The sequence below is a fragment of the Tachypleus tridentatus genome, chromosome 8 (genome assembly GCF_004210375.1).
Source record: "Tachypleus tridentatus isolate NWPU-2018 chromosome 8, ASM421037v1, whole genome shotgun sequence".
In the NCBI taxonomy this organism is placed as follows: domain Eukaryota; kingdom Metazoa; phylum Arthropoda; class Merostomata; order Xiphosura; family Limulidae; genus Tachypleus; species Tachypleus tridentatus.
In genome coordinates, this window is record NC_134832.1 from 150,515,207 (window position 1) to 150,537,093 (window position 21,887).

Below are 21,887 nucleotides of genomic sequence, written 5' to 3' on the forward strand. Positions count from 1 at the left end.
AATTTCACAGCAAGTCGTTGCTCCTTCAGGTCATTCATTCTGAAATCCGCCAAACGAAAAAAATCGCACTTCACTTAAAACCGCGTAGCTAATACACAAATAAAGATATCTGCAATCGGGAAATGCCGTCGTAATCAGCTGATCTGTGCAAACCTAGCGACATCAAGCGGATTCCCCTGGAACCAACTGGAGCCGCGCAATTCAAACAGTCCGCGTACTTTTTGAACAGCCCTCGTATATCAAGAAATCAGTTTGAAGTTCGTTTGTTAATGACAGTTGGTAAATATATAAATTAATCAGTTATAAGTTCGTCTGCTAATGACATGTATTAAATATATGAATTAATCGGTTGGAAGTTGATTTACTAATGACACCTGTCACTTATATATCAATTAATCACTTGGAAGTTTGTCTACTGGTGGCAGATATTAAAGATATAAATTGATCTACATTTGATTGAGTTGAATGAGAACTTTACTCAGTAAATGTAAAAGACTCACAAACACCCAAAGCAGAGGAACAGTTTTATTTATTGACTCTATAAATAACATCACTTTCTTTTCAAATAGGGAGGTGTAATGTGGAACATACCGTTGAGGAAAATCTTATTGAAGTTTAATGTGTGAAAACTCGTGGCAGACCTGCTTTAATAAGTAGATGTTTATTACAAGTTATCTATTAAATAGGTCTCACAAAATTCAAATATTTTACTGAGATATACATATAACAACATTCCTAGATTATAAACGAACGCGGAGGAAGCAATGTAACTTTTTAAGTAAAGGTCCATCTTTCGTAGTAACTCCAATGAATGCTAAGTCATGAAATATTTTTTTCTGGGCTGCTTTGGAATATATATATATATATATATGATTAAACTATTAGTTAAATACACTGAACCTCCTATACACGCACGTATATATATATATAGATATAACTATCATACACTGATGTACGAATATGTCAAAATACGACAATATACCATCAGACATCTCATTATACATATAATTAGTTCATACATAAATTAGAATACAGTGTGATTAGCCTTCTCATCCAAGCTACGTAAACTGGAAAACACAGTGATTTCCCTTGTCATCGTACCTATGTAAACTAGAATACACAGTGATCAACCTAGTTATCGTTCCTATGTAAACTGGAAAACACAGAGATTAACCTTGTCGTCGTACCTATGTAAACTAGAATACACAGTGATCAACCTAGTTTTCGTTCCTATGTAAACTGGAAAACACAGAGATTAACCTTGTCGTCGTCCTTACATAACCATGAATACACTTATTATCGTCTCTAAGTAAACTGAAATGCACAGTGATTAAAACCTTGTCATTGTGTCTGTGTAAACTGGAATACAAAGTAATTATCCTTGTTATCGTCTCTATGCAAATTGGACTTCAGAGTGATTAACCTTGTTATGGTCCCTGTGTAATCTGGAATACATAGTGATCGACCTTGTTGTCATCCGTATTCATCTTTCAACAAATTTGATCTTCCTAAATCTGAGGACAACAGTACGAATTTTCTAAAGTAAATTCAATTACGTAATGACTATATATTTGTTTAGTTTGCTCAAATAACACGGAACATTCAGTAAAGTTATAATATAATAACAAGTAATTAGCCCACACTTACAGGTGTATTTAAAGGTGGTGATCTTAACTATTAACTGGGATGTAGACCAGAAAGGGTGCTTTAGAGCTCTTATAAGTCCATTAGACCGGTGATAGGTCTTTCATGGAACCTTCAGGCTTGCCTTTTCTAAGTAATTCATCTGAGATCAGTTGTTATGACTACAGTATCGTATTTTCTTATGTCAGTTTTTCCTGCTTTGTTTCCATTGGCTCTTGAGTAAAGAACAATGGACTCAGTTCTTTCTCCTGCAGCGGATCTTTTGTTGTACGAAAATGAGGCGTAACAAGTGGAAAAGATGTCTTTGAATTCCTTCCGAAAGTTTTCATTAAGCCAGCCGTAAAGAAACGGATTGGAGCAAGCTGAACTCATGCCAGCCATGTGACAGCAAGCAAAAACAATCCGGAAAACAGAGGGATCCTGGAAAGGGTAGTGAAAGTCGACTATGATGTTTAAAATATTCAGGGGGAGCCAGCTGATGCCGAAGATAAGAGCAATGGAGATGAGCAGGATGTTGGTCCTCTGGACTCTCTTTTTATCTCGTTCTTGCTTCTCTTCCAGCTTTGAACAAGTTGTAGACATTCTGTTCTTTAGCTTTCGACAGATTCTAGCATATGCGACGCTTACTATGACTATTGGTAAGACATACTGGAAAATCATAGAGAATACGGAGTAGAAAGCACGGCCGTGTTCCATGGGCCAGCGTTCCAGACAATAGTCCACGTAATCGAGCCACGGTAATCCCACGTGGATGTGGTCGACAGTGCGAAACAGAAACAAAGGAATGGACAGTAACAAGGCCACTGTCCATATTGAAATTAGTGTACAGACGGCATGGAATGGGTGAAAACTCTCCTGGGTAGGATAGACGATTACTTTATATCGGTCCAAAGCAATAGCCGTGATGCTGATAGTAGACACAAAGATGCTGGTGGCTTGGAGGCTGGCTACTAGTTTACAGGTGATGACTCCAAGAGGCCAGAACTTTAGAACAATCTCTACCAAAGAGAAGGGCATGGTAAACAGGCATAATATAAGGTCAGATATCGCCAAGTTGATGATGAAAACATTTCTGGAGGTTCTCATCTGGGGTTTTCTAGCTACTGCCATACATACCAGACCGTTGCCACCAGCACCTGCAAGGATTAACAAGACATAGGCAAGAAGTAAAACAATCAGAGCTGAATCGTTTATTGCCCTATTATTTACATAGGACTGTAGCTTCTTCAGTAGATGTTCAGTAATGTTGTCCATACTTTCGTTCAGAAGTGTGTCATAGAACGTGGTAGAAATATTTATTGTCTCCATTTAAATAATTAAGGTTTCCTACGATTCTCTGTTTTCTTTTTTATAAAAGTAGAAGAACACACGTTGTATCAGTATCTCTGAAAGGAGAGGAAAATTATAATGTTAGTGATAAGGGTTCAGAACATTCCATATATGTTACCACGCTTTTTGAACTGAAGTTAAAACAGATCTTAACAAAACTAGAATATATAAAGTTTTTCGTTTCCTATATTTTAAATTAGTGTTATTGAATAGTAGCCAAATAAATATATATTTTTTTTAATTCAATGATGTTCAAAGTTTCAGCGATAAAACAAACAGGTACAAAATGCGGAGTGTGTTTTAATGATTTTTTACTATTTATGTTAAAACATATGATTGATTGACCCATTACATACTCTACAAAATACTTCTAATTTCTATTATTATCCGCTGTTTGTAATAAAGTTGTTATATTGTCTTGACGCAAGGCTAAGCAATGATATATCTTAGTTCTCTACACCACATGGAACTGGGCACAGGACTTTTACGCAGGATTCTTTTCCTTCCAACATTGAATCATGGCACAACGCTCATGGCTCTAATTAAAGTAAACAGCTCATTTTCAGTTTTATACAGGTATTAATTAATCGCACCTGTTTATTTGCCGCAACCAGTAACTTATGTAAAAACCTTTACATCTGCATCATACAAAAGTGGATTTAGGCTTAGTTGTCAGTTAAGCATGAAGCTACACACCGAGTTTTCTGCCTATTACGTGTGTAGAAACAATAGCTGAGTATCATTGTTGAAGGGTTTATTTATTATTTATTTATTATCCCACAATATAATTAGCTTAAATTAAGATATACAAAAATATAGTTGGCTTAAATTAAGACATACAAGAATATAGTTGGCTTAAATTAATATATACCAGAATTTAATTGGCTTACATTAACATATACGAGAATATAGATGGTTTAAATTGAGATATTAAAGAGCATATTAGCTAGAACGAACATGTAACAAAATATACTTTTCAAAAAAAGAAACGCAAAAGGCAAAATATAAGACAGATTGTTAACAAGTTTATTCCGGGTAGTTCTGTATGACATGTGTGAAACTTTGCACATTCACTGCTGAACATCCAAAGTCTGCAAAGGCGAAGTCCACGCTTACTAGGTGAAGTTTAACGTCACTCAACGTCAATAACGAGTATGTCCCCCGTGAGCATCAATAACTGCTTGGCATCTCCTGCCCATGGAAGCGATGAGATGACGAATCACATCCTGTGGAATGGCTGTCCACTCAGCCTGCAAAGCTGCTGCAAGCTGAGGTAGCGTCTGCGGTTGAGGTTGTCGCCGTCGCAGACGTCGGTCCAACTCGTCCCAACGATGTTTGATGGGGTTTAAATCTGGTGATCTGGAGGGCCAGTGAAGAACGTTGATGTTGTGGTGTCTTAAAAAGACAGTGGTGAGTCGGGCTGTGTGAGAATGGGCGATGTCATGTTGAAAAACGTCGTTGACGCTCACCATGATGGGTTGTACATAGGGCCTAAGAATCTCGTCGACGTATCGTTGAGCCGTAAGATACCCTCGAATGTGCAAAAGGTCTGTTCTGGCATTGTACGCGATGACAGCCCACATCATGACGCTGCCACCACCAAATCTGTCAACATCCTGCACACAGTTTGCTGCAAAACGTTCACCTCGGCGATGGTAAACACGGGTCCTTCCATCCTGCCTACGAAGCATAAAACGTGATTCATCGCTAAACCAAACGTGCCCTCATCGTCGATGAGGCCATACCCGATGCGCCCGAGTCCACTGCAGCCGTGCTTGACGATGTTGCTGGGTGAGGATGACGCCTCTGACTAGACGTCGAGGTCGGATTCCTGCACTTCGTAGACGGTTGCGTACGGTCTGATCGGAAATCCTACACAGCCCTGGTATGGTTGAGGCAGTAGACGTCGCAGTGGTGGTCCTATCGCAAAGGTGACGTAACCGGATGTTGCTATCTTGTGCGGGCGTGGTCACACGAGGTCTGCCAGATCGTGGACGGTCACGAGTTGATCCATGTTGTTGGTGACGATTCCATAGCCTTGTGATGGTGCTTGGGTGGACATTCACAGCTCTGGCAACATCTGATCGAGATTCGCCTTATTTCAAGCGACCAATGGCGTTGTTGCGTTGTGCTTCAGTCAGTCTTGGTGTAACTATATTGCGTGTCGGTGGCTTAACACTGAGCTATGGAAAAAGAGAACTCGTCAATTTTATAGGGACTTTGCACATGTTGCACTTGCAGAACATGCAGATCTCTCAAACAAATTATTGGACACGCATGCGTTTAAGCGAAAAATCCGATGTTTTCCTCCATTTTCAAAGTGCACAACTTTTATTGTCATTTTGGTCTGGCAATCAGTGCCTTAACACGTGTAACATCACATACTCTGAGCTTGTAACGTTATTACATATATTTCTCTTTAAAATAACAAAAATATCCCTTTTGCATTTCTTCTTTTGAAGAGTATATATTTTGGCTTAAATTAAGATATACAACAATATAGTTGGCTTAAATTAATATACACCAGAATTTAACTGGCTTAAATTAACATATACGAGAATATAGATGGCTTAAATTAACATATACGAGAATATACATGGCTTAAATTGAGATATACGATGGTATTGTTAGCTTAGATAAAGATATACAAGAGTATATTACCTAGAATGAACATGTAACAAAATATTTTTGGCTTACATTAATATATACCAGAAAAAATTTGGTTTAAATTAACTTTAATCATTTGGATCTATTTTGTTGTAGTTCTTTAGTGCTCAGACAAACCTACATTAACTAACGTGTATAAGTTAAGCTTCAGCAGTTTAATTAATTTAAATTTCGAGGTAAATAAATCTTAGTCAACACCTGATTGGCTAATAAATGAGCAGGACTGAAAGTAAGATGGCCGACAAATAAAACTTTTTTTTTATATAAGTATAATTTATCCCCCAAGCTTCACCATGGAGATATATATATTAAGTTTCTCAAGGATGTAAGGGTTTAAATTCTGGTTAATTAACCACGTCTTAAAACCTGTTATCGAATCAAGGTCGTCGTAGAAATGTAGTTACTGAGAACCAGTTAATCCTAACCCAAAGGAAAGCGTTCTTCAAAGACCATAAAGACACTAGATATTTCTTAGTGCTTTTCTGACAACCCATTTAATATGTCTTCCTGTAAAACATTCGAGTTTAGAATGAAGCTGTATAGAGGGCGATATGTTCGTAGAATTACATCATAATATTCCTTTTTCCAAATTAACCAGAATAGATATTACTTTAACAAGTTGATTAATAGATATTACTTTAACAAATTGATTAATAGATATTACTTTAACAAGTTGATTAATAGATATTACTTTAACAAGTTGATTAATAGATATTACTTTAACAAGTTGATTAATAGATATTACTTTAACAAGTTGATTCCAAAATTAATCACCTTCTTGGACTTTAATAAACGTTGACAAATAATGTAACATAAACCTACGCTAGTACGGTGGGTTTGAATGCTTGTCACACCATACATGTTCACCCTTTCAGCCGTGGGGGCGTTATAATGTCACGGTCAAACCCATTATTTGTTGGTAAAAGAGTAACCCAAGTGTTGGCGGTGGGTGGTGACGACAACTGCCTCCACTCTAGTCTTACGCTGCAATATTAGAGACAACTAGCGCAAATAGCTCTCGCTTAGCTTTGCGCGAAATTCAAAAACAAACACACGTACGTATACATCATTTTTAATGCATCGTAATTTCAGACTTTTTGTTTGCTTCTAAGTCCATTTTAACTTCTTGTGTCGTTCTACTGAGAGTATGGAAAAAATATGATTTAGCGTTTATAGTCCTCATAATTACTAGTAAACCAGAGGGCGTTTGAGTGTAATATTAAATTAGATGTGTGAGCACAATGTACTTCGTATGTCTCATGTGTATCATTTTAGTTTTCTTATATGAAATCAGCTTTCAGATATTTCGAAACGCTTATTGACTCGTCAAGAAAACAGAGATGTTCGTGAGGTTAAAGCTATTCAAACCGGAAGTCTACAACAAGCAGATTGGAACTCATGTATTAAAGATCACATTTATTAACTCTTGCGTAAGGTTTCATGAATAGTTCGTAATAATAATCGCAAGGAAAAGCACATAACCCCAGTAGAACATTCTGGCAAAGTCTCGGCATGGCCAGATGGGTTAAGGCATTCGACTCGTAATCCGAGGATCGCGGATTCGAATCCTCGTCACACTAAACATGCTCGCCCTTTCAGCCGTGAGTGCGTTATAAAGTAACGGTCAATCCCACTATTCGTTGGTAAAAGAGTAGCCCAAGAGTTGGCAATGGGTGGTGATGACTAGCTGCCTTCCCTCTAGTCTTACACTGCTAAATTAGGGACGGATAGCACAGATAGCCCTCGTGTAGCTTTGTGCGAAATTCAAAAACAAAAGCTTTGTGCGAAAATTCTATTTTGATTTAACGTGTCATAAATACAGAAGGCACTGCTGTATCCGTACAGCTTAAGATGAAAGGTAGCCGCTCCCTTTGATCGTTTACTAACGACTTAGAGTGTTGTAATCCCTGCCGCTTTCTCACGTCTCTAAATCTCAAGCGATGTTTCTTAAACCAAATCCTAATAGTGAACGACTGTTTTCAACGACTACTCCAAAACCACAATGACTGATGGGACTTATATGATATAATATAGAAGAGTTTTATCTTTCCACTTTAGTGGAAACTATGACATCAGTAGGTATCACGTGAAAGAATTCACGAAATAACTTTTGGTATTTCAAGCTTCTATTTTTACTTATCTTATTATCACAAAATAATGTGATTACTAAAAAATCTGTGTGCTGTTAATAGAAGAGCTATACAATCTGTGCTACCACGGGTAATCTAATCCCAGTATTTAGTCTTATAAGTCAATGGGGTGTAAATTTGGAAGAGTGAGATAAAAAAAAAGAATAGATTTATAAGGATATTTAGAAGTTCATATTAGATTCTTCAAGATAAGATTACCAACTGATTAAAAATGCATCATTATGAAACCAACCCACAATGTAACCTTGGATGTTATTGGTAACTGACAACAAAGCAAATTATATTGCCTTTACCTATCATTTGTGTGTTTAGTAGTGCGGATGGAAGCTGGCATATGTTGAATAATGTGAAGTCAGGGGTATAATAGCGTGGTTTAGTAGCGTGAAGGGTTTGTTTGTTTGTTTTTGAATCTCGCCCGAAGCTACGCGAGGATTATCTGTGCTAGTCTTCCCTAATTTAGCAGTGTAGGACTAGAGAGAAGGCAGCTACTCATCACCACCCACCGCCAACTCTTGGGATACTCTTTTACCAACGAATAGTGGGATTGACCGTGACATAATATCGCCCACACGGGTGAAAGAGGGATTTTTAGATAGTTATAACGCTAACGTTAACATATTGCACATTCTTGTTATGTTGCTTTTGTTGGTAGGATTTATTATTGTGTTTTTTCTACAGTTTCTTGCTATACATGTCACTTTTCTTCGTTATTTTGTTCTAAATACTCTCTTTTCTTCTGTAGTTTATAAAACTAGGTTGTTTTATTTTTCTTTTCTGAATACTGCTCTTTTCTACATACAGTAATGAATTCTTTTCTTTCACAGCTATTGTATTGTATTATTCTGTGGTTTACAGTGCTAGATTGTTTTGTACAATGCGTCTGCACAAAACGCATTATACATTCCACTCTGTTATGAAAGCGTTATACGACACAAACTGTTATTCGGTAACGTGTAGGTTACGGAACATTTTAAAGTATTTTTCATAAATCTAGGAAAAATGGGATGAATCACAAAAAAATATTCGAAAAAAATTCGGGTCGTTCACACATATTGAGAACTCCAAAAGGTTTCGCTTGCATCGTAAGAAACGTAATTTCTCGAAGGTTTCCGATAGTGTAATGAACCGTAAAGAAAAATGCCACCTGTAAAATAATTACGTTCGTACAATATTGCAAAATAAGAAGTGTAAACTTTTATTCGTTTAAGACAGTTAACCAATCCGAGAACTCAAAACTGTTTCAATCAAACGACTTAGTACCCAACGGTTAACATTAACACTGACAGTGAAAGACATTGCGAAATTTTAGCGAATAGACATTATTAGATGGTCGTGAGGGTAATTCCTGGCTTTCCATGGATACGTTTTTAGTAATAAAGGCCTGAATCTTTGTTTTATAGCCTTAAATACTTCTAAGGCTTCTCTATTTCTATCGTATTTAGGTCTCCACACTATTTATTATTGTGAATTTCTTTGTTTGTTATTGTTAAGTACAAAGATTGGTTTGGTTTGTTTGAAGTTAAGCACAAAGCTACACAATAGGCCATCAGTGCTAAAGCAGAAGGACAAACAATGTGTTATCTGTGTTGTGCTCAGAGCGGGTACTAAAATCCGGTTTTTATCATTAGAAGTCTTCCTAGTAGTCGCTGAGTCACTGTGGTTAATTTGCAAAACCCGTATTATTAAGTGAATGCTTTCAGAAACGATTTGAAGCAACAGATTCATTACAGGATCTGTAATGGTTCGTATTTCAAGGCAACGGTTTGAGAGGTTGATAACTGGTTTTATTTCTATCATTACAATGTGTAAGGTTAGAATACTTTGATTACATTCTGGACGGAAAACGGTAACACTGAAAATTCTATAACCAGTCATGTTAACCTAAGGACTGTACTACATAAGATAGGAAACGTGTGTGAGAATTAACGTTAGCGGTACAGTCCTATTAAAAACAATAACATTACGTTAGCGGTACAGTCATATTGAAAACAAAACAAAACAATAACATTGCCTTAGCGGTACATCCATATTGGGCCCGGCATGGCCAAGCGTGTTAAGGCGTGCGACTTGTAATCTGAGGGTCGTGGGTTCGAATCCCAAACATGCTCGTCCTTTTAGCCGTGGGGGCGTTATAATGCGACGGTCAATCCTACTATTCGTTGGTAAAAGAGTAGCCCAAGAGTTGGCGGTGGGTGGTGATGACTAGCTGTCTTCCCTCTAGTCCTACACTGCTAAATTAGGGACGGCTAGCACAGATAGCCCTCGAGTAGCTTTGCGCGAAATTCAAAAACAAAAGCTTTGTGCGAAAATTCAAAAACAAAACAGTCATATTGAAAACAATAACATTACGTTAGGAGTGCAGTCATAAAAAAAATAGCATTGCCTTAGTAAAAATACTTTAAACGTACAGTCATATTAAGAATAATAATTTTACTTTAGTAATAGAATGATATTAAAAAACAACAGGTTTCAGTTTGTTCATCAAATAGCTCAGTAAGGACACGTGTTTATAAATTTCCTTTTAAGATAATATATATAAAACTTGGAAAAGAAACAAGGTGAGGAATTTTGCAATATGTTTTAGAAATAACTTTCATGATATAAAACTATAAAGTCTGTAAAACAACAGAGGTATATACAAAAAAAACTTTAAAAATGGTTGTGTACAGCTTTTTTCACCTTTACATTACATTGGTGTCCTAGTTATCTCTATATAATGACTTACTGGTTTTCAAATGAGTCAAAAACTGTAAAATAAAGCATATGCTATCCGTACTCATTTTAAATTGTTTGTTTGTTTGTTTCTGAATGCCGCACAAAGCTACACGAGGGCTATCTGTGCTAGCCGTCCCTAATTTAGCAGTGTAAGAGGAAAGGCAGCTAGTCATCAACACCCACTGCCAACTCTTGGACAATTCTTTTACCAACAAACAGTGGGATTGACTGTAACATTATAACTTTCCCACGGCTGGAAGGGCGAGCATGTTTGATGCGACGGGGATTCGAGCCCGCGACCCTCAGCTTACGAGTCGAACGCTTTAACAACCTGGCCATGCCGGGCCGGCACAAAGCTATTCAACGAGTTTTCTGTGTATTACGTACAACTCCCAAAAGAAATTTACCATAAATATTATAGAGTATGTGTGGGAAATTTAAACAATCTCTTGTTGTCATAGCGATGGATAAATAATATTGAAAAGAAAAAAGTATCATCATAGTGCACGTGCAAACAAATACCATCCAGAAATGACGTCATGCAGTGTTGGTTCTACAAGGACCGATAAGATTCTCGTGTCGCGAGGTATCTACAGCTAGTGGTTGTTTTAAACATAACAAAATGTGAACCACTTTCAATGAAAATGACTTACTTACGTGAAAGCACATATGAAGGTTTATGAAAAATCTGAGAGAGAAAAATGGATATCATTTTCGGATTCAGCATACAGGGATTAACATGGAACATGTAAAACGTTTAAGACAATAAAACCATTGCAGGCCTGTGTTATTAATAACAAGCCAAACCTGATGACGTCTAACTGTTGTTAATAGACAGTTGGGCGAGACATGTAATAACAAGCTGGATTCCTCTTCATTACTTGAGTTTCTATACCTCAGATGCGGATTAAATTAGACAGCAAAATGATTAATTTTAGGCTTATTGACTTGAAATGTATTTATTTTGTTAACGTGTATTTGTTACACACAATTTCCAACACCACTAAAGCAGCGTTTACGGTGTAGACTATATATCTAAATCAGGTACGCGCTGGATTCTTCACTTAAATAGTTTGTTTGTTTGTTTTGTTTTGAATTTCGCGCAAAACTACACGATGGCTATCTGCGTTAGCTGTCCCTAATTTAGCAGTGTAAGAGGGAAGGCAGCTAATCACCACCACCCACCGCTAACTCTTGGGATACTCTTTTACCAACGAATAGTGGGATTGACCGTCACTTATAAAGACCCCGACGGCTGAAAAGGGGAGCATGTTTGGAGCGACGGGGATTCAATCAAACCCACTATCCTCAGATTACGAGGCGACCGCCTTAACCCACCTGGCCATACCGGGCCAAACTTAAATAGTAGAACAGCCAATGAACGGAGAAAATTATCCAACAATGAATGAGGGACAGCCGAAATAAATGTAATTACTGAAACCTTGAAGGAGAGAGAGATAACAGAAACATTATTTATACAAATGCGGTTGGTCGCGGGTTTGAATCCCCGTCGCACCAAGCATGCTCGCCCTTTCAGCCATGGAGGCGTTGTAATGTCACGGTCAATCCCACTACCGTGTTTCTCCGATAATAAGACCTACCCATAAAATAAGACCTAGTATGATTTTTGGGAATAGTTTTAATATAAGCCCTACTCTTAAAATAAGCCCTAGTTAAGAGTGGCAGGAAGAGGAAAGAAATAAAAAAAATTAATTTATTAATTAGTTTAATAGTTAGTTAATTAGTTTGTTTAAGTATTAATCAATTAGTTTAATAGTTTAATAATAGTTTATTTTAAATGGTTAGTTTAATAGTTTTACTTTGTAACTTCATTTTTTTTAATATATCAAAATAAGACATCCCCCGAAAATAAGCCCTAGTGTCATATTTTGGAGTGAAAATTAATATAAGCCCTGTCTTATTTTCGGAGAAACACGGTATTCGTTGGTAAAAGAGTAGCCCAAGAGTTGGCGGTGGGTGTTGATGACTAGCTGCCTTCCCTCTAGTCTTACGCTGTTAAATTAGGGACGGCTAGCGCAGATAATTTTCGAGTGGCTTTGCGCGAAACTCAAAAAGCAAGAAAAAAGCGTGTGTGTGTGTGTGTGTGTGTGTATAGAGTCAAAACAATGAGCCAGGCTAAATAAAGGTGAAAGAGCAGTAGCGCTTCGACGGTAATAAGATACAAGATACTCAACCCGGGTCATATGAAACAATGGTAAAACACAAGTAGCGCTTCGACGGTAATAAGATACAAGATACTCAACCCGAGTCGTATGAAACAATGGTAAAACACAAGTAGCGCTTCGACGGTAATAAGATACAAGATACTCAACCCGAGTCGTATGAAACAATGGTAAAACACAAGTAGCGCTTCGACGGTAATAAGATACAAGATACTCAACCCGGGTCATATGAAACAATGGTAAAACACAAGTACAATGGTAAAACACAAGTAGCGCTTCGACGGTAATAAGATACAAGATACTCAACCCGGGTCATATGAAACAATGGTAAAACACAAGTAGCGCTTCGACGGTAATAAGATACAAGATACTCAACCCGAGTCGTATGAAACAATGGTAAAACACAAGTAGCGCTTCGACGGTAATAAGATACAAGATACTCAACCCGGGTCATATGAAACAATGGTAAAACACAAGTAGCGCTTCGACGGTATAGAGATATATCATGTTAATTTCACTTTGTAGCATAAAATTAAAGAAAACCAAAAACAACACAATTATCCAACACAATTAATATCAAAGAATAATGAAGAAACGATAATGTTTGGAAAGCTATTATGCTAGCAATACGGGAAATGTGAGTTTCCAAATCAAACATTCTATTGATTCAGAAAAATCTGTAGACACAGGAAAACAGTGGCTTGAGAGTAGTGTGCGAAATGTTATCCAGAGACATTGACAACCATCAATGTGGCAAACGTTTGTTGGCAGAATGAAAATTAATATGTCAGCTATGTGGAAAGGTTGTCACTTGAAAGAAAAAAACTAGCACTGAGTAGAAAAGGAAAGGCTGTCAAAGGAAAGGAAACAACTAGAATTTAGAAGAATAGGAAAGATGAACAGGAAGAAAAATATAACTAATGTTTAATAGTATAGAAAGAATGTCAAATTAATCGCAAAGTTACACAGTAAGAAAATAACTGGTGTTTAGGATAGGTTTTCAACAGAAAGGAAAATTAGCTTACCAAAAGTATAGGGAAAGTTGTTAATAAAAGAAATGAAATAACATTTAAAGAGGATGGGAAAGATTTCAGGTAAAGGAAAGTTAAGAAAGAAAATTCAAAATAATGTTTGTTAAAAAGTCCGAAACGTCATATTTTTAACAGAGGAACTTAGGGTTAGAAACTTACTTAACTTAACCTAGGGTTAGAAACTTAAAATACGAAGCACTTTTTATAATTAAAACCTTTTCAAGTATTAGGTTGCATCTCGTTTTCGTTTTAATTATGTGTCGAACACATTTTTCTACCAGGATTATGTAAAGCGGTACGCTAAAAAAAACAACAACAACCAATTATTACCATGAAACTCGTCTATCTATAAACGACTGAGATTTAAAATAAAGTATATAGAACAGTATCTAAACGACTTAGTTGTTTGATTAAATGAAGACCCTAATTCTAGAAGCATTGTGTTAATTTCTTCTCTGTTTCTCTAAGAAATGCATTCGATATGAAATTCAAAGGTTGTCTCGAAAGAAACATGTTGAGAAGAGAATAAGGAAATGTAACCGAAAACAACTTGTGTGTTTGTTTTTTGTAATTTCGCACAAAGCTATTCGAGGGCTATCTGTGCTAGCCGTCCCTAATTTAGCAGTGTAAGACTAGAGGGAAGGCAGCTAGTCATCACCCCCCACCGCAAACTCTTGGGCTACTCTTTTACCAACGAAAAGTGGGATTGACCGTCACATTATAACGCCCCCACGGCTGGGAGGCCAAGCATGTTTGGCGCGACTCGGGCGCGAACCCGCGACCCTCAGATTAGAAGCGCACGCCTTAACGCGCTAGGCCATGCCAGGCCCCAACTTGTGTGTAATGTTCGTATTATGCAGTTAAGTTAAGTTAGAGAGTAATATGTATAGTTCGGCAAGCTTTTCAAGACTTTAGAAATTTTGGTTTTTGCTCATGAATGAAACCTAACAATGTTGGAAGAACGTGTAATATGATGACACAGCTTCTTAGGGTTAAACAGATGAGACGTCATTTCCGTTTGTCGTTTGACAAGCACAAAATTCTGTGATTTCACTTGATTGAGTTAGACGTATTTATTTTATTCTGTTAGTGGTTTAAACACGAAACTAACAAAGAGTTCTCTAACTCACCACGAGACTGGAGACTTAGTATTTAAAATTGTTAATTCCCCAAACATACAGCTGTGCCACTGGAGAGCCTAGAAGATTTATATCAGCTTGTGAATTGCTCAGATATGGAACATTATAATGTTTATAAGGTATTAATAGATGGCGTGTCCACGAACATAAAAATGATTTACGCTATGTATGTAAAGCTGTTGCTGTTTTGAACAAAGCACAAAACTACATAATGGGCTATCTGTGCTCTGCCTACCACGGGTATCGAAATCAAGTTTTCGGTGTTGTGAGTCCGCAGATATTCCGCTGTGCCACTAGGGGGCGTGTGTAAAGATATAGTAATGATGTCATAAGCGTCACTAGATACGTAAAAGATTCGAAGATCGGAGAATATAATCAAATTGATATACGTACGTTCATAATGTAGGAACTGCTTATTAGATATAGTAAGTTTTTCGCCAATCTTCACAATAGCCATATTCAAAGAGCTTGAAAGATGAAACAGCGACTGAAAAGAATCGATATAGACTAGAGCATGACACGATCTGGTTCACTAGAAACCGATATTACCTGTATATGATTATTTAAACCATTATGTACTCACAATAATTCAAGATTTTACCTCATAATTTGTAGTTTTAGTACTGATAACAAATCTTCTAAAGTCAATGTTGTTTCAGAGAGAATTTCACGAATTTGGGTGTTAATGAAGGCAGCGACTATCGGGAGTGATATGATAACGAATTTGGGTGTTAATGAAGGCAGCGACTATTGGGAGAGATATGATAACGAATTTGGGTGTTAATGAAGGCAGCGACTATCGGGAGAGATATGATAACGAATTTGGGTGATAATGAAGGCATCGACTATCTGGAGATTTATTATAACGAATTTGGGTGTTAATGAAGGCAGCGACTATCGGGAGAGATATGATAACGAATTTGGGTGTTAATGAAGGCAGCGACCATTGGGAGAGATATGATAACGAATTTGGGTGTTAATGAAGGCAGCGACTATTGGAAGAGATATGATAACGAATTTGGGTGTTAATGAAGGCAGCGACTATTGGGAGAGATATGATAACGAATTTGGGTGTTAATGAAGGCAGCGACTATCGGGAGAGATATGATAACGAATTTGGGTGTTAATGAAGGCAGCGACTATTGGGAGAGATATGATAACGAATTTGGGTGTTAATGAAGGCAGCGACTATTGGGAGAGATATGATAACGAATTTGGGTGTTAATGAAGGCAGCGACCATTGAGAAAGATATGATAACGAATTTGGGTGTTAATGAAGGCAGCGACCATTGGGAGAGATATGATAACGAATTTGGGTGTTAATAAAGGCAGCGACTATTGGGAGAGATATGATACATCATGAATTATCTTTTTTTATACATTTCTGAACTTGTATCCGAATTTGAAGAATTTAGCGCAAAGTGAAAAAAAAAATCATACCGGCAGTTTGCGTGTATTTTAATTCAAATGTTAAGCCTATTAATATTTTAAAGTTCCGCCTTTCAAACTGTGACTCTTGACTTTTATAATAACTAAAAACAAATCATAAACGTATGAATTCCGACCTTTCTAATAAATGACTCGAATTACTTAATGTTAAAAATTAATAGAGAAGAAAGCTGAGACTTCTAGCTATTACTAACTGGGTAATCTCAGTTTTGACAAAGTTTTCTGCCGCAAGCACAGTAATATTCTACAACGTTCGGCCAAGTTAAGATATACACTGGTGGCCAAAATCTTAAGCCTAATGAGCATAAAAAAAAAATATGCATTTTGCGTTGTTAGACTCAACCACTTATTTGAGTAGAGCTTCGAAAGATGAAAATAAAAAATGGAAAATAAAAATAAACGTTTTTAGCATTTAATAGGAAAAATGTGAACACTATGAAATTAGCCTAAATAGTAGCTGGTCAAAAGTTTAAACGTAATTCTTTTGGACCACCCAGCGTGCGTGTTCGCCCGAATTGAACCCCATTGAAAATGTTTTGGGGTGGATTGCAAGAGAAGTCTGTATAAATGAACGTCAATTCCAAACGGTGCATGATTTTCGTGAAGCCATCTTCACCACTTGGAATAACATTCCAGCCAGCCTTCTGCAAATGCTTATATCGAGTATTCCAAAGCGGATGTTTGCAGTTATTCGCAATGATGGCCGTGCAATGCTGTTTCCTACAACCGAGGAACGGATGAAACTCTGCGATAGCAGTTCGAAATGCTGTCTCCAAGAGCTTTTAAATATTTGTTAGAGGTGGATTAGCCCGTTACACCAAACTAGAGGTTTCAAAAACTTATTGGAACGTGTTTAAATGATACGTTGTGGACATCTGTAATATATTAAAACCAACATCTTCTGTATATGCTGCGATTACTTATTGTAGCATTACGTTGCTTAAATTTATTTTGTAATAACAAAGCTACACACACTCTAATATATTCACATACATTGTTATGAACGAACTACCTCTAATGAACATATGCTTTGAAAGACATTGTAGAAAAAATACCAAGGGGTTTTATTATGAGTATCTTTAAAGTTATGTGACAGGAAATATTCACGTCGTAACAAACACAAGGTTGTGTATATCATAGGAATATCAAAACAATATTATTCATATAAAAATAGTGCGTTCCTGAAAACCAGTGAATATTCCAATGAAAACCTCAGAAACATATCATAACATTTGTTTTTAACAACAACAACAAAATGTTTTTTTTCAGACACACAAAAAAAGAATTATTACAAACTTTGTGGTAGAAAGATTTAACCAATGAAACGGGTTAAACTTCACAGATATATTTTGTTTGCTTGATATTAAGTACAAGACTACACAGTGGGTATTCTGTGCTGTACTCATACCAAGTATCAAAAATTTGGTTTTAGCCTTGTTGGCTTTCAGAATGGCTAAGTAGTAAATCAAAGAACAGTAATATTTAGCGCCAGTTCTTTCTTTGTTTCAGTAGAAATTAAACCTAAATGCTGTAATCTGAGACATGTCTTCCAATTTACAATGTGTAATAATTTTTATATTTCCGATGATTTAATATATTTTATCTTATTTGAATACAATTTAATTTATTTGAATATATTTTATCTTATTTGAATATAATTTAATTTATTTGAATATATTTTATCTTATTTTGGGAAAAGTGCATTAATAATAATTAGCCGATTACCCGTGGCGTCAGTACTCACTTGGAGGACCAACAATTGGTAGGAATGACAATGCATTGTAGCTATGAGCGGTTTACAGGATTGTGCATTAATCTATATTGATTTTTTTTTTGTCTAAAGATAAAAATATGCTAAATACTCTATAAACGTCAAATCTATGTGTTACCTCTTCACTTTCGTTTTGCTCCACTACGCGCAGCAAATTCAGCTGTCCATTTTATTTTATACATTGAAATAGAAAAAAATAAAGTTATCTGTGACGGAAAATGGAGGCGAAACAGTAAAATTGTGACCCTTATTGCAAATCTACTTGCACACAGGATAAAAAAAATCGTGAAATTGGGGGTTGTAGATCGCATAATAAAAACCATTTTCCAATATCTTTTAAGCAAGAGTTTCATTATTGTATGACAATGTATTTTCAGATTAAAGTTTTAATTCAACTTTTTTAAAAATTATACTTGGTATTTATTGTAGTTTGAAGGTATTTGATTACAAAGCTCTAACAATGTAACATGAGTCCTGTTGGTTGTTATGAACTTTAACTTTAGGGCGTTTGGCTGGTAATCTGCGGCTCAGGAGTTCGTTTCCTCGATCTTGGAAAGAACTGACGATGAGTGATGTTTACCATCTGCTTTTCCTCTAGTCTATCACTGTTAAATTAGAGACGGTTACACTGGAATCCCCCTCTCCCGCCAAAACATCAGCGCTACACTAATCATTAAAATAGACATCGAACATCTAACACCCTTTCTTCGTCAGATCACACAGCTATTCGTTATCCTGCTAATATTATACGACAACACTACACAGCAAACATAAGTTATAAACATTAAATGATCCATCAACACAAACGGACATGGCCCTGATAGAGGAAGCTATTAAACCCCAAACAATACCAGTACACGATCGAGTAAGAAGACAAGCTGAATCCCACCTCTTCAAGACCTAAATTCCCATAAATGAACTTTGTTAATCCTTTACTAAAAATATACTTTAAGTCGTGGTACTCCACTTTTGGTGACACGAGAAAAAAATCTTAAATTATTTTACATTGTGAAATGGCTGGTTGTACCCTAGAAGGATTTTTTATCCCATTACTCTTATTACACTGGATGCAAAATGCTTCCCGTTTTACAAGTTTGTTTTTCGTCACAGAAGATGACCAATTTCACAAACTCCAAACACATGATTCATTCAACACTTTCAATAGACACGGAAGACATATCCACGGATCAGCTGAATAAGCGCAACCTATGTTAAGACAAAACTACTTTCCTGAATAATAAGTTGTTTTTTTTATGTTTATGGAACAAAGTGACGAGCTATCGCTTGTATGCGTTACATGTTTTAAAAAACGTCACTATAAATATATAAAGAAAGTGTTTTTAAAGAAAGTAAGAAGTTAAAAGAAGTAGTCCTGTCTTGTATAACTGATCAATTTATATTTGTTGTTCACGACAGATATGTGAATTCAAAATATTTACGCTGATTTTTACGTCAAATGGAAGTTTTTTATATGTTTTGAGAGAAATACGTAAATATCTTTTTTTTGTCCACGTTTAAAAACACAATTCTGTATTATATATTACAGTAAGAAATGTTAGCGTTATTCCATACCTAGAATGGAAAACCAAAATAAACGAAGAAAGATATATTATTTACTTAGATAACTAAATAATTATACATTAGGTATGACAGTTCCTCAGCCAGTCGCTAGTACAGCGGTATGTCTTCGGATTTACAACGCTAAAATCGGGGGTTCGATTCCATTCGGTGGGCTCAGCAGCTAGCCCGATGTGGCTTTGCTATAAGAAAACACACAAGACAACTCCTTACTGATACGGTGGTACGTTTAAGGACTTACAACGCTAGAATTCGAGTTTCGTTACCCGTGGTTGGCAGATTACACATAACACTCTGTGTAGTTTTGTGTTTAATGGCAAACAAACAAGTATGGCAGCTTTCGTTATTATTATATCTCGGCATGAAACTATAAGATGTAACGACACCAATAATTTAGTTATTTCTCATAAAACGTTTGAGGAGGTTCTTTTATGTAAATCGGATACAATAAAATGAATTATTTATCTAACAATGCTACATTAAGACTAAATCCAACAGTACCGGGCTGTATCCTGAAGAACTAAATTGTTCAAATTCAACATTATGTACAATCTTTACTTGTAACAATATAATCTGGTACTGCATCCCACATCTCCTTAGAACTGGAATCTAATAATATCCTATACACTTCTAATATTGCTTCGCTGCAAGGTAGTTACATAATTTAATAGGACTAATATAACCACCATTATCGTTTTTCTTGTTATATTACAAACCAATTCTGTAAATCATGAGAACTGGCATGTCCAATAGCCTTGTTTTTACTTTTAGGTTAAAAATAATGTTGAACTAAGTAGAACTAAGTTTCTGTATTATCACGAGACTGACCTATTCTATTTATCATATTGTTTATTACGACATTCTATTATAATGCTGCATACAAATGGAACTGGTCTCTCAAGTAAAGTCACTTCAACTTCTTACACCAAACCCTAACTGTTCAAACTCACGCTATGAGTTACAATACCGAGTTGTGTCCTTTTAACTTAATTAAAGTAATTCTAATAACTTGTGAGTGAAAGTAGAGATAAATTATTTTACAATACGTCACATTCAATATATCAGGAACTGATGAGACTCGTAGTTCATTACGAGGGCTCGTAAGGCCTGCTGGGATATCACAGTTTTGGCTTTTTTTCCTTAATACAGTCGAAATCAATATTCCTAATAATCAGCTGGTAATGTACTATGTCATGTAAAAACACTATTTGCTAGGTTTATATGGTATCGGAAAGGTTTGTTTATTATTCAGTAATATAATACTTATGTATGTATATATTCTAATAGATTTTATCTTGACTTGAAAACTCATTTTATGGACTTCAGAGAATATCTTCTTGTGAAAATTCAAGAATTTATTTATTTTGCAACTATCAAACAAAAACAAACTACAAACTACCAAACATATGTTTTTGTATTTATGAGATGAGAAATAAAACTACAATAACAAATATATGGTTTAATATTTATTAGAAAAGAAAGAAAAGTACACAAGGCTGTACTAAAATATGACATCCACTTTGTATGACAGTTTAAATTGAAATCCCGTATCTACTTTAAAACATCAGGGGGCGTTGCAGCTGAGTAGAACACAGTTTCTGTTAATATGTGGTATTACACAGAGAACAGATGCACGTTAAGATATCCTGATTTATTTGTGTTATTTGGTCAGTTGCCGACACAAGCAACGATAATATCAATTACATTTAGAGTATATTAAATAATGCATCGTATAATATATGTTTATGATATATTTAGAATACATAATATCAGGCATGTTTTGGGTATATGTTTGTTTGTCTGTTTTTCAATTTCGCACGAAGCTACACGAGGGCTATCTGCGCTAGCCGTCCCTAATTTAGGAGTGTAAGATTAGAGAGAAGACAACTGGTCATCACCGCCCACCGTCAACTCTTGGGGTACTCTTTTACCAACGAATAGTGGGATTGACAGTCACATTATAGCGCCCCTGAAAGGGCTAGAATGTTTCGTGCGATGGGAATTCGAACCCGCGACCCTCAGATTACGAGTCCAACGCCTTAACCCACCTGGCCATGCCAAGCGGTTTTGGGTATATTAAATGTTTTATATACCCGTATCAACCTACATTTAAACGTCTTATGACGAAGCGATCACTAGTTAGAATTTAGTAGTGGTTCTTTTCTAGCCTTTTTTGTCGTAACATTTTAACGTTTGAACCATTAATAACGGTTAAAATCCACAACGTAAGA

At 36.1% G+C, this 21,887-nt stretch overlaps 1 pseudogene across 1 annotated transcript in view; it reads right to left on the minus strand.

Moving 5' to 3' along the window:
• Positions 1–574: 574 nt before the first annotated feature.
• The window catches only part of LOC143224322 (neuropeptide F receptor pseudogene), a 162,529-nt pseudogene continuing 141,216 nt past the window's right edge, over positions 575–21,887 (minus strand). The window contains exon 2 of the transcript XR_013013333.1: positions 575–3,029. The product of XR_013013333.1 is annotated as a neuropeptide F receptor pseudogene (transcript). The remainder of the gene's footprint in view (positions 3,030–21,887) is intronic.